The 15107-nt window shown below is 27.7% G+C and overlaps 1 protein-coding gene and 1 long non-coding RNA gene across 2 annotated transcripts in view; both read left to right on the forward strand.

Moving 5' to 3' along the window:
• Positions 1-15107, forward strand: part of sdk (sidekick cell adhesion molecule) — a 180868-nt gene that overhangs the window by 96349 nt on the left and 69412 nt on the right. The gene's annotated exons all lie outside the window — the stretch shown is intronic.
• Positions 12399-12690, forward strand: LOC148235481 (uncharacterized). The gene is made up of 2 exons (XR_015809697.1): positions 12399-12434; positions 12509-12690. It is a non-coding gene; the product is annotated as an uncharacterized LOC148235481 (long non-coding RNA).

The raw sequence follows: 15107 nt of genomic DNA on the forward strand, positions 1-15107 counted from the left end.
AGGTATACTTTCTTAATACTGTCTTAAAATATAAATACTAAAATTATTCCAATAAATTTGACACCATATTTTAAATTATTGTGAATCAATACAATGAATCTTTAAATTCCTACTTTCATATAAAAATCTATTTGGGCTATTTTTAAATGCTAAAATATTTATTTTATAAAAATAACATTTTTATTTATGATAATTAAAACATGTTATAAAATTAACTATTTTAATGATCGTAGAGATGAGTAGCTAAATTAAATAATGTTAATGTATTAAAGCTAACAAACACTAAAATAAGCAATATTATTATTAAAAATGGTTTTAAATATTACAATTATTATTTAATATATTAAAATAAATAGGTATTTTCATCAGCAAATTACACTATTTTAATTATTGTACAGATTAGTATTTATGAATAATGTAATTTGCATTGAAGACAACGAGCACTAAAATTATTAATTCTCGTTTTAAATATTGATATCCTATTAATTATTGCTATATAAATATTATGATACTTTTATGATATAAAAGTTTAGGAGTCACATTTGACCTAAAAATGGATTGTTTAAAAGAAACATTTTGTTTTATATTAAATTCACATTTATAATTTTTATGGAGACGAATAATTGTATGGAATAGTGTTGATGTATTGAAATGAATAATGTAAATAATGCATTAAAAACACAACGAATGCATTTCTTAAATGCTTTTCATGCAAATTTAGAACAATCAACCTGAACACTGAAACAATTGCTTCGCTTCAATATGCGCAATCAAACAGCATGCGCTGTGACAATTAATTGTTTAATTGAACCTTTTATGTATCCAAAGCACCATGGAAACGAAAACAATCAACAAATATTCTCAGTTCAAGTAAAACTCAAATACTGTAAATATTTAACTTTTAGTTAATTGAAAATGTATTTTGCTCAATTTTTAATACATATTTAATAGCAAAACCATTGATAACTCAACAATTATGTTTGTACAGACAAGTATAAATATAATGCACATATACGTCAATAACTGAATTTAATTTCCGATCCACTTTAATGGCTATGCAATGTTGAAATAAATGGTTCTGACATAGAATTGTATAGTTTATATGATATTTTAATATAGTAGAGACGATACAAATATAGTAGATGCTTAATAATTTAAATTAAATATATTTTTAATTAAAAGCCAACATTGAGCTTTTCATTATTTAACCGGAAAAGAGCTCGAAACGTCTTTAGTGCGTTAAGGTTAAATTTTACTGCGCGTTCAATTATATACACGTTTATTATCCCATTAACTGCATTTCCCGAAATTAAACGAATAATTATTTGATAGCTCTGTATAATAATGAAATATTTTATGTTGTATTTTATATCTACTAATGCATACAACGTATGTATTGTGCTAGTTAAATTTATCTTTTTGCCACACACAATGCAAATTGAATGCATTTGCATGGAAATAGTTGGACTGAGTTGGACAAGGTTGTCGAGATGCAGCCTGCGCCTTTCTCTTTACCAAGGAAAAAATGACGTAAGTGGAATGATATGGAATGAACCGTTAGAGCGGAAAAGGTTGAAAAGAATAATGAAATAAAATACCCGTTTAAAATGTTAGTCAATTTTATGTTGCTAACATTGTAGTATTAAAATCTAAAAAATAAATGTATTTATCAACCGTCGTTATTAAAATACATTAAAACGGTTCAGTTAATAATTATATTTGTTCAAAATCAAGTAAACTTTTTCACTGTAAATATATATTTACGTAAAACAAAATTATTAAATTTATAAATAACATTTCTTATTCCTTGAAGGAAAAATACTGAGTTATAAATAAAACATAATTGCTTAAAGATATCAAATTGTACTATTTTTAGATATGAATCTAGAAAATTCAAGCAATATTATTAAAGAAATATATTTAAATAGCGGACAAATAAATTAAGAAAAATGCTTACTTCAATCTAACTGCTTTCAAATTAATATATTCAATGAAATAAGCAGCTTATTTTTCTCAAAGGGATTACAATTATTTAGGTAGAAAAACTCTCCATCATGACCTAAATTCACCTTTCATATATACGTTTCTCGTAGAATAACCATAAAAAATATATCTACGCGGCTCTAATACATATAAAATTGTATTCTTTAGCAAAAATAATTTTCGGCATTTATCGGCCAACTAAAAATTAGGAATGCAAGAATCAATGGCTATTTTTTGGTTGAGATTTTCATTGTTTATGTATCAAATAATTATACTAAGATAGGATTTAATGTAAAATAAAAATATAATCGAGAAAAGATTTTATAGGACACAAACTCACAATTTAATTAAGTTTTTATTTAAATTTTACATATGTATAAACCTATTTATTTTTAATATTTAGGTAGTTGTGTCTTTACTAGAATTTCTCGGAAAAAATACAAAATGATGATTTTTTTTATTTGTTTAATTTAATGGTTTCTCGAGAATTATCATAAAATGTTTTTTTGCTAAAAATTATATTTATACGAATATTTTTAAATGGTTCATAAACGCTGCAATTTTAAAAACCAGTAGTGGTGTTGATATAATGAATTCACAGCTGCATTCATAGCAGGTAGTGAGAAAAGAGACATATTTCCAATTAACAATTTGAAAAATACACTTTTTATGACCGACATTAGGAAATACAATTATCGATAATTTTCTTCATTTTTTATCGAATATTAGCCGGTCAACAAAAAAAGTTTAGCATGCAAGCATCAATGATTATATTATCATTTTTTTCAAAACAATGATTCCTTATTTCGGGAGAAATTTTAAAATTCTCAAAATGTTTTTTTGATTAAAAAAAAAAAAAATTGTACGTATATTTTGAATTGTTTAAAAGACAAATACTAGTTTTAAGCAGTTAAATTCGCAGCTGCATTCAGATCAGGTGGTACAAAAACGAGCAGATATTTTTGATTTGCACTCCAAAAACATTGTTTAATAATTGAAGTTTTATGACCGACTCTAGGGATTACGATTACAATACAATATTTCCTTTCGATTTCTTTGAGCTTTTGCCGCTCAACAAAAAATTTAAAATGCAGGGATCAATGATTTAAGAATGATTATAATATTCAGTCTTTGGCGATTCATTGAAGAATCATTGTTTTTATGTAAATGCTATTTAAATCATGCGATGAGCTGTTTGATATTTTTTGCAAAATTTGAAGATAAATATCATGTGATGAAAAGCGACCGCTAATTAAACATGCATTAAATATTTTAGTTAGGGCTTTATATATAATATATATTTTTTAATAATACTATGTATAGTGTCTAATTTTTTATCACGCATAATAATCATTTTAAACGGTCCCATTTTGATACACAACAACATTTTTTATCACATCATAAATATGTAAGTAAAGTTATAGTACTTTTACAATTTATCTTTTTTTCATAAATTTATTTAATAAAAGTATTGAATTACATAAAATTACCATCGCAAAGTTTAGGAAACACCCAAAAACTGAAATTCATCACGCAGAAACGTTTGCGCGTCACAAGACGAAACACCAATTGGGTGACTTAATATGTGGAGCACCACCTGAGTCGCAAAGACAGCGTCACATTTTCGTCACTGTATTTACATATAATACAGGGTGGGCTTAGTTTTTTTTTATTTTCATTTTTATTTATGTTTAAAAAAAGAGTGTTGAAAGAAATATCCAGCGGGCCGGGACAGAAGAGGCACTCTACCGTATACAAAAAAAACAACCAACACCTGGTGACCGAAACAACGCGGTGGTTGTGTCGACGGTGCAGAAAAAAGAGATAAATCGCGGTGACGTAACGGACGTGTTGTGTGCGAGAGGGAAAGATCGGGAGATGGATGCTGTGAACCGCGGATGAACCCTGCCATCAGATAAAAAGGTAGACGAGCCATCATGAAGTTCAATAGCTGCTTCTGGCTAGGCTCTTAATACGTATTAAAATCTGATGTGAAATCAGATTTGTTCAATGTATTTTAAACTGATGAGCGATAATACGGTGGATAAACATGTGTGTATTGTATACCTGTTGAGCAATCAACGGATGTTTAACAACATAATTTTAAAAGTTGATATTCGAGAATAGTACTTATTTTATTAGCCACGCCTAGTCCACATCGTGGCGAATTTATTGTCTTTGGATGCAAATACTATAATATTATTGTTCATCCATTTAATTGTTACTACTTCTCCCGTGCGTATTTTTTTTATTGATTGTGCTAGACCTAATTGTACTAGTTAAATATAATTTATGGAAAATTCAATTATCGGCATATAATATAGTCGTGTAGAATTTTCAGGGTGATCAAATTCGAGTTTCATATGTTGGATGCACTGTAAATCAGACAGCTGTCAATGATCACGCGTGTTCAAAGGGTCATATGCAGGGATGTCGTTCCAATTTTTTCCAGGGGGGGGGGGGGCAAAATTTGGTTAGTCAGTGGTTGTATTTTAATGTTTCGATTTCATTCAGTTTCGATTTCGATTTTATACTGTTTAAATTGTGTATTTGCCGTCGCAGTAAAAACGTTCGGTTATCTAGCGTTAATATTAAGACTTTTTATAATAATATTACGACTCACAATAAGTGAGAATCGAATGTAGTAGATCGAAACCGAAGTCATATGCAGGGATGTCGTTCCAATTTTTTCCAGGGGGGGGGGCAAAATTTGGTTAGTCAGTGGTTGTATTTTAATGTTTCGATTTCATTCAGTTTCGATTTCGATTTTATACTGTTTAAATTGTATATTTGCCGTCGCAGTAAAAACGTTCGGTTATCTAGCGTTAATATTAAGACTTTTTATAATAATATTACGACTCGCAATAAGTGAGAATCGAATGTAGTAGATCGAAACCGAATTTTGACCGACAGGAGTGCATAAAAAACAATTATCCCCCTTTCATAAGTCAAAAATCCACGTCAAAAGCAATAAAATCGTGTAACGCCGACACGGTTTTATTGCTTTTGACGTGAATTTTTGACTTCTGAGAAGTGATAATTGTTTTTGCGCCCTCCTATTGACCAAATTCGGTTTGATTATACTTTGATCAGCCGTATTATATCAGAATATCATAGTAATATTGGTAAGGACATCAATCATATTTTTAAAACATGTGTAAAAAGCAATAAAGCAATACGCGAGATGCAACGTCTCTGTAATTATTTTTCCGCCAAGAGAAATATTTTGTATTTGACCTAATTAAAGTTCTAAAACTATAATTAATTTTAGAACTTTCATTGGGCTTGGGTTTGAACAGCAAATGAACGTTTCGCAACTGTCAAATATAATTATATAGACATTTTAGTGTAGCATGTAATTTCACTAGTGCCTATCAGTGAAATTATATTTTCGCTAGAAAAAATATATTATATATCTACTGGTGAAAATGTATTTGGATTACTCTAGTGAAAATATAACTTCATTGATAAATACATATTCCTGTATCATTTATACATTGTATGTGAATAAATAATGAATAAATATTCCGATATACTTTCACTGAAATGACATATTTAAAAAAATATATTTCGAGATATTTTTTTAGGGATAACCTGAGAATTTATTGTTTAGAATCAGGGATTTCAACTTTTCAATGGGAGGGGGGAGGGGGCAAAAGTTGGCCAGTCAATGGTAGTTTTTATTTAATTTCTTTTTCATTACGATTTATAGTATTTAATTAAATGACATTCATTTTTCTGGGCAAATTCAAGGGAAGGGGGGGAAGCAAAATCTATCGATGGATTAACAGGTTTTACGACGAATTTTAGTCATTTGACAATTCCCGGTAAAATGATTTTGAATTACTAAATATTTTTACCGTAATATATTGATAGATGTAACTCTTGAGTAACTAATGAAATAATATATAATTTTTTTCATCAAGCTTAAAATGGCTTCAGAAATTAGAAAATATATTGGACATAGATGCATTTGGACTGCAATGGTAAAACCATTTTAGGCATGACATATGGACTTTTAAAGGTTAAACATCATATTAAAAAAGTAAGATATCGTGCCTGTAATGAAATCAGACGTCTGATTATCGTAATCGCACGTTGTTTATGTACCGTTTTTACGTGCGATGGTTCTCAAAATTTCACCCGCAGCCCATCATTAGGCCATTTTGATGAGATGGCGCAGTGAAAGGTATACCTGATCCTCAACCCGGTATGTGGACCTTAACTGGTTGCGTTCCGCTCCAAAGAAGGGGTTCCGTATACAGTCACCCGTTAGTGAGTTGACACTCTTTTTGATTTATTTATTTTGATTATATAAATAACACACACATCAGAGATGTTTTATTCGTCATAAAATATTTTTTTATTATTCATAAAGAAATATTTAGATAAAAAATATATACACATAGTATATACATATGTATGTCTATATATATTTATTTTATTCTATTTATTATTCAATAAAATCTTTATTATATGTTACATCATATTTCACGATACAACTTTCTTCGGTTGAACTGTAATCGCGCTAGAATGGTTTTATACACCCGCGACCTGTTTGCTCCCGCACCGCTACATGTGTCGAGTCACTTTTGTTCTCGTTCGGTTGTCTTCTCTCGTCTCTGCCATATATACAGGGTGTTTAACCGCCTCTTATGTAATGCTGCCGATACATCGTCTAAAGTGTACCGGAAAGAAATACACTTATTATATTTATTATAGTATTTATTGACACGATACATGTTGAGGCCCGTTTACGCGTTTTCGCGTGATAATGAAAATTCAAATTTTTAAAAGTCCAAAAAATAAATTTAAATTCATAAAAATATTGTGCGAAAAAACTTATAATTATTTTGGTCGCGTAAAAATATATCACATTTTATTCAAAACATAATGTATTTATATTTAAATTCTGGTCTAGTTTTTTAAAAATAGTTTTTAAATCAAAATTGTTGTTTTATACATATGTTACAGTGAATATTTATTCGATGGTAGATATATACATATGTCTACTAGAGAAAATATCATTTATCTGATAGACGCTAGTGTTTATGTTACTGTAAAACGCATATGAAACTCAATTTAAGACTTGAAAACGACCATTTGCTGTTCAAACCCAAACCTAACTCAAGTTGAGTTAATAAAAGTACTAAATCTAACTATAGTTTTTTTATGATTTAATTTATTTTAAATATTGTAGTATTTTGTCGAACAATGTGACGGCCTGTGATCAAAATTTACAAAATAGTTTTACAAAATTTAATAAATTTTAACCTTTTTTTTTGATTTTTTAAAATTAAATAATATTTATACTATTAAAAATATAACAGTTTAAAAGTCAATTAAAATAATAAAAAAACATAAAATTTATTTTTTGCAGATAAAACTCTAAACTAATAAATAATTAAATATGTTGGTTATTGCTGAGAGCGGATACATTTAAGTCAACTACAAATATAACTATGACAGATATAAAAACAAAGGCTTTGATAAACAAAACTTTAATGAATCGGAATGTAGAATACACAATAGCCATAAATTATAAAAACTCTAATCTCATTTTTCATAGGCTAAAATAAAAATACTTACGACCTCGCATTGAATTAGCGTCGTTGCGAGTATTATTTGTAATTATCCAACGCTGGCCTTCAAATGTACGTCTTAGTAGTTACGCTTTCACTAAGGGATGTATTATTATTATTATTTCATTATTTTATTTAGCTAATATAGCTAATTGTTTATACACTAAACAAATTTAAACATATAAAAAAAATATAAAAAGACGATTATCAAACTTTTTTAAATATAATCTAATTTTTTCAACATTATATTCTGTCTATTTCGTAAACTCTATTGAAATCCAATAAAACTGCTCCAATGATTCGAGGTGGAGCTAAACACTAATGCGATTAGTTTTAAATTAGCCTTCTCTCCCACTCGTCCGAGCTTCGTCGAAGTGTGACCCTTAGTCATATCACAAATACTCACGAACTAGCTCGATAATGTCGAATTTGCGTCACGATTTCTCCCACGAGGAACCAAAGACCAGAGAGACTCGATTTTTACAGCTGCGAGGTTTTACAACTCTTTCTCCCTGTCTGACACACATATATTTTTTGTATATATAAAGCAGTAAAATAACAAATGTATGTACACTTTAAACTATATTTCAGGTGAATTCATATGATTAAATTATTTTATTTAAAAAATATATTGATGAATTTTTGTGACAATAAGTTCAAATATAAATGATAAAATTCACATTTTACTAAAACAAAACGCGAGGGAAATCATCATATTTAGAATCTCAACCATTTGGGGAGTATCGCCGTACATGTACGGTGGTCGATCTTATACTGTTTTGAGGTACCCCAGATAGTTATATATTCAAATATGTATATAACAGAGGAAATAATAAATAAAAAACATTATATTTATATTATATAATATTTTTTTTAATTTAAATTAATGTAATTAGTATTATTTTCTATACAAATATATATAAAATAATATATAATTATAATAATTCAGTACAAAATATATAATAATTTTATAAAATATATTGAAAACCTCTGTATTGTTATAAAAAAATCACAAAAGCCAAATAGTATGTTATAAATATGTAAAATAAATTAACGAAATTTAATAATATAAAACTTTTAAAATAAATTATTATAACATATTAATACAAAAAAATAGTAAAATAAACATAAGGAATATGAATAATAATGGTGCTAAATTAGATCATTGTGGTACACCTTGAGATATTACATTCCCTAAATAGTTTTATATCAATATTTATATTATGGTCCACTGTTTTAAATATATATATTATATTACTCAAAAATAAATTTATCTAATAAACATTGTGTTATATAAAACAATAAAAACCATGTGAGAATTTCACGTCAAAAATGTCATGTTTTAATATCAATAAAAAAATAATTAACATTTTTTTTAGCCCATTTTGTGTCGAGGTCTTGCATTGTTTTATATTTAATTTTTAATTTACACAAAACCCAAATATAATAATAACATATCTTATCAAACTACTGTCGCAATCTTTGAACCATTGTCCGCGGATTTTATTTTATACAATTTTTACATTGTCAGGATTGACCAATCTGATACATTTCTAAATTTAAAAAGCTCTCAAACTAGCACAACTCAATAATTCAGCACGTGTCTGCGATTGAATACATTAAATTATTTCTAGACAGGTGACACATGTCAATCGCATAGTTTCGTTATCAAATTCTATCTATCTATAATACCTATATACACGTGTATATAATTTTACATATTAACCTTTGGATGTTTGAGGTGATGTATAAATTCCTCGACCCTAAATTTGCTATTATAATACACTGAAATTATGCGTTAACTCGTAATTATGAATAGGTTAGTACATTAACCTTTTAGAGTCAGATATCACGGTTTATCGTGATGTAGAGGTCCATTGTCGTGATTTATAATCGTCTTTGTTCTTAACAATTTTCGGAAGTCGTTTCGCAAAATATGTTTATTTAAACACTGTGAAGTAACCGTTATGTAAAACTTACATTGAGATTGGATAATAGGCGCTTTACCAAAATATTTAATTGTTATTTACTACATAATATAATACCTCACATTTAAATTAATCTATATATACAATAACATATAGTACTTTATTATCATAATACATTTTTTTATGAAAGATAAAGTGTATAGTTAATTTATTATTCATAATATGTATCCATAATGTAAAAATAAAATAATTGGGTTTGAAACTAAGCCGACGATATATAGCCTTAAGCTCTATTCGTTACCTAATTGATTTATAAAATAATTTCTATATTGAAATATAAAATCATTAAATAATCACGTTTGTATATCAACAATCATATTTTTTATTAGAAAGTTTATTAGAGGTTAATAATGTCTACGTATGAAAAAACTCAATTTTTGGTGATGTTCATAAAATTAAAATAAATACGTATAATCTATATATGAATTGTAAAAAAACATAAATATCATATTTGTGCATAGAATATTTGCGTCTATTCGCTTCTGGTGATCGATAAACGCTCTTGCGTACCATTGCTCGTCGTCGTGCGACGATGAGGATTATTATTATTAAATATATATTTTTAAATATGAAGATTATATAATGTCATACCTTTTTTCAACCCTATAAAAATACTAAATTTCACTAGTACCACATAAATTCGATACAATATTATTAGCGACATATATCAAGTGTGAATCCAAGAGTTTTATGGTCGTTTAAGGGTTAAAACGCGACGAATTCGCGCATAAGACACGCGTTCACCGTTTGTCAACATATTTGAGGAGCACCGATCGATATGAGCCATTTGTATTCGATTCGTAATGCGATTTTCAAACAATGCATAACGTTTGTCGAATATAACAAACACCGACGATACGAAAAGCGTTTTTCACTCTTTCCGCCTTCCGGTGTTTCGGTATTTTCTCCTGAAAAGACAGATCCGCGTACAAATGTATTATATGTGCCTTTGTGTACATTTTTTTGTGTGTGTTACACTTTGTTTTTTGCCGTGCGAAAAATTCGAAACCATAAATATCGCTTTTCATAGGGTTGTGGAAAACAAATGTGTATAAAGAGGAAAATTCACACGGTTAATTTATTTGATACAATTTCACTCGCACGGTTTTCTCTCTTCCCCTTTCAACGCTGTCACATTGTAGTAAATATAATAAAAACGTCTTTATAGAAAGGGTTATGTGATAATAACGAAAATTACATTACTAGATTTTCAAATCTGAAAGTTATGTATAAAAATGCCTTAATGATATTTTCAGTTAAACTATTACATATTATGTCTTCCCTTTCTCTTAATTTATTTCTGGTTTACTACAAAAAGTCTTGCAAAATGTTATTGATATCGTAATTCACAACTTTATTAATAAAGAAGACTGCTTGCTTTAACAGCATAATATTTTTTAAGTACGCAGTAAGATTATGAGTAGAATAACAATCTGTTTTTTTTTAAGTTAATGACTTGTAGTTACTAATTCAATATATATATATTTTTAAATTCAGTAATAAAGATGAAAATATGTAACATCTATTTAGTTTAAATAGAGTGAAATTTATTTAATTTTATATAGTAACTTTTTTGGTACATTTTGATCATCATTTATTCTGATTAAAATGAATTAAAAACCTTTTTAAATATATTATTTAAAGCAAATCATCATTCTTTATTTAATATTGAACCCATTGTCTCAAAATTGATTGTTTGCACCCATTTTGACATTTTTTGTAAAAAGTCTATGAACTGAAATTGTTTGTAACCGAAAGACTAAAATATATCATGTCAATAAATTAAAATATCAACATAATTTTTACTCAAACTAAATTGTGGATAAATGACATTATAATTTTTATAAATATTATAGACCATTAAATGATTAATAAAAAGTTCCAAGACATCCATTTAAGGACTACGGATAACATAACATCCGAGTTTTCGAACAGTGATTTTTTTGCAAGCTACTGTATATATTTTATTAAGGAATTCGAGGTAGATAAAAATGTAAAAAATACAACAATTATCGTAAAATAATAATACCATCCCACCAGTATTTACATTGAGTCAGTACCTGTAATAAAACCATAGACGAGTCTCATAAAAATGTATATACAATAGCTATATTATATTGTTTATAGTCTAAGAATGCGTAATAATAAGTAACGCAGTTATTTATAAACTATATTATACAATATTATATATTGATTATATATTGATATTTTCAATTCTAATTCTATAGATATGTGGGAGTCAGAGTGTAAATAACAACAACTCCTACTTATATTACAATTACATTATATATTTTAATATTATGCAGTATGTACTGAATTTATTCTTGCAAAAATTCACACATATAATTCATGATATTTCTCATACGATGTCCGATAAACAGCAAACAAATTGCAAACAGCGTTCACACAAAGAGACCTTTCTTTTTTTCATTAGTATTCAGACACACAAGAAAATACTTTGAAGACACATGAGAGAAAACACTTCCGAGAACAGATCCTCGAAAGATAACCCACATGTGAATTGACCTCCCACATCCCAACCTTTGGATGATTACTCAACCTTTCGTGTATCATATCTTATATTATATCTAATTATAATTGCACAAACAAGACATCAACAAAGGTCTGATTTTATACCAGAGTATAAACGGATCCTTTGTATTTGAGGTTTTAATTTGAGATTTTTTCCCAAGTAACTAACGAACCGTTTCTATATAACACAATATGGTTATGGAACACAACGATTCATTCTGCAATGTTGAATGCATTTTTAGCTTTGATACTTATTATTATTGTTGTTTGTTTCAGGTGAGCTTAACGAAACGTGAAGAGATCATTGAGCGTTATGGAAGATGATAAGGTGATGCATTCAAATTAAAAGGTTTTTATAAACATAATATTTAAAAGCATAAATATTATTTATTGTATCAATTTTAGTTGACCATATTATAAGAGTTTCAGATCTGTTACAAAAATATTATCTTTTTACGAAGTATTTTTTTTGACGGCATTTAGTTTAGACTTAAAAGTATATAAATTACAAAACAAACAAAAAACGCATAATGAGCTATAGATAATGCATTGTTGTTGTACTTGTTTTTAGTAATAGTGAAATATTTTCTAGAAAAAAAATAAAATATAAACGAATTATTAGACAAATATTCGAATATTCAGATTGGAATTTCTAATTTCAGCAATTTAAAAATATTACTATAATAAATTACTTTAAATTAAATATTATTTATATTAATTTTAAAAAGATAGAAAATTCAATAATTGCTATTAAAAAAATCCACAGCTTCACAATAATAACTCAGATATATGAGTAATTTCTAAAATTTCGGCAAGTAAACGATATTTTTTTTTGTTTGTCGGCTTTTAGTTATCATTGCTATAGCTGTTATAAAAACCATAAATTTCACACAAAAACAAAAAAGAGCACAATTAGGCTATTGATAATCCAGCGGTATATCGAGGGAAAAAAATACTACCTGTGTTTTTATTAATAGAAAATCTTAATAAAAAATACACTACAGTTTATTTTACTTTTTGCTGTTTTAATTTTTTTTTTTTAAATATTATACAATACAAACAAATATGAACGGCGAATATATTTAGTATTTGAATATTCTGATTGGAGTCTCTAATTGCAGCAACTACAAGTCGGTAACCTTAATAAATATTACCATAATAAATTACTTTAAACATACGTAATTTAGACACTATTCATATTGATTTAAAAAAAAAAAACAGAAAATATAATATCAGCCATTGAAAAAGACCACAGCTGCAAAATACTAACTCGAAAATATGAGTAATTTAAATAATTTCGACAATTACAGTGTTTTGTTTTTATTTTTCGTATTACTTCAGCGTATCCATGGCTGTTATAAATAAGGTTAATTTCGCAAAATGTAACAAAAACACCACAATCTGCAGTACTGAAAGGAAAATATTGACTACCTGCGCTGTTAAAACGTGTTTTTTTAGTTAGTGCAATGTTTATTTAGAAATAAAAAAATTTTGAATATTCCATACAAATATGACATAATACTTAACTTACAGTTAAACGAATATTCGAATATTACCAAACATTTTCCATCGCGTCTCAAACTTATTTTTAAACTATGTCCAACTCACAATTCAACACATACTACTTCCTTCATCTGAATTTCAAACATGTATATAAATGTAATATAAACAATAATGGCCCAAACTTAGATCTTTGTAGTACTCCATTAGAAACCCCAATTTTACTTCTTGTTTTCTATCGAATGAATAGTATTTGAACCATTTGAAATCTATATATAATACATATAACTTTTTAAAAACTCTTCATTGTTGTTTTAAATGACTTTTTAAAATTTAGAAATTGAAGCATATATGTATAAATATTTTTCTATTGAACTACTTACATTTTTTAGTAGAACTTCCATAATGCTTCTTCTATCTATAGGTTGTATCTAAAAACAAATAGTTATTGACTGACAATAGCTTCACAATTGGTATAAATACGTTGATGTACATTTTTTAAAGAAGTTTTAGAGTGTAGCTCATTGGACTAATGAGGCGATCGTATTGCAATAAATATTGTCTCCATTTTTGTAGAATTATCCCTTTTTTAAATCTCGTGTCATTGCATAATCTTTTAGCAGCTTTATAAATTAAACTGGAATTTTAACCGGTCTAACTGCTTTTTTTGCATATTGTTTGGTAAATAACCTTTTAAGTTTTCGCTTTTTTATACTAGATTTATTTGCACACTACTTGATCATATATTTGTATTACTTGTGGGGTCATTAGTCATCTATATCTGTTATTTATTACGAATTTCACATTCAAATATAACAAAACAGCACACACACGCGAATATGAGCCATAAATATTAATACTCTTTCAAAAGGACCATGTACGTGTTCTGAAGCAGGTGTTGCACTTTCGTTTTTTTATTACTTTTTCATCCACAACACACAAGTCCTTTACACTGCAAAAAAATACACATTTCCTTTTCATCTCACATCCACTAGAGAACATTTTGACCGATGTTGAAAGGCAGAAAATATAACGCGAATAATTATTATCTTAATTGGTTTTGACTTTTGATCTCGAGTCTGTACCATTACGCCATCCAGAAAACGAAAGAGGCTCTCTATTGTCCGAAATGCAGGTCCGGCTTCGGGATAAAGCGTCTTATCTATTTTACAATCTGATCCGATTCTGCCGAGTAATTGGAAGAGGACGTACAGTAACAGATTTACTCTTATGTATAAAGAAGACGAAGATGTATTGTGGGAAATTAGCATAAATACACATTTCAAAACTAACTCCTATGATGGTATGCTGCCACTTTGAGGAGAGTAATTGCGAGTCAAAACCATAAATGAGCTAGAAACCTGATAGACCGGTCAAGTGCATATCTTACTATATTCCATATATAGCAAGAGGGTCGTGTTTAAACGTCTTTACTTCTCTTTATTGATATATCATTTTATTTTAACGAGTGTTTTTTTTTATTTTAGTGATAATAAAACAGTAGTTATTGAATTCATTATAT

This window comes from Plectrocnemia conspersa, unplaced genomic scaffold (genome assembly GCF_051122295.1).
Source record: "Plectrocnemia conspersa isolate PC_06_02 unplaced genomic scaffold, ASM5112229v1 ptg000005l, whole genome shotgun sequence".
Lineage (NCBI taxonomy): Eukaryota > Metazoa > Arthropoda > Insecta > Trichoptera > Polycentropodidae > Plectrocnemia > Plectrocnemia conspersa.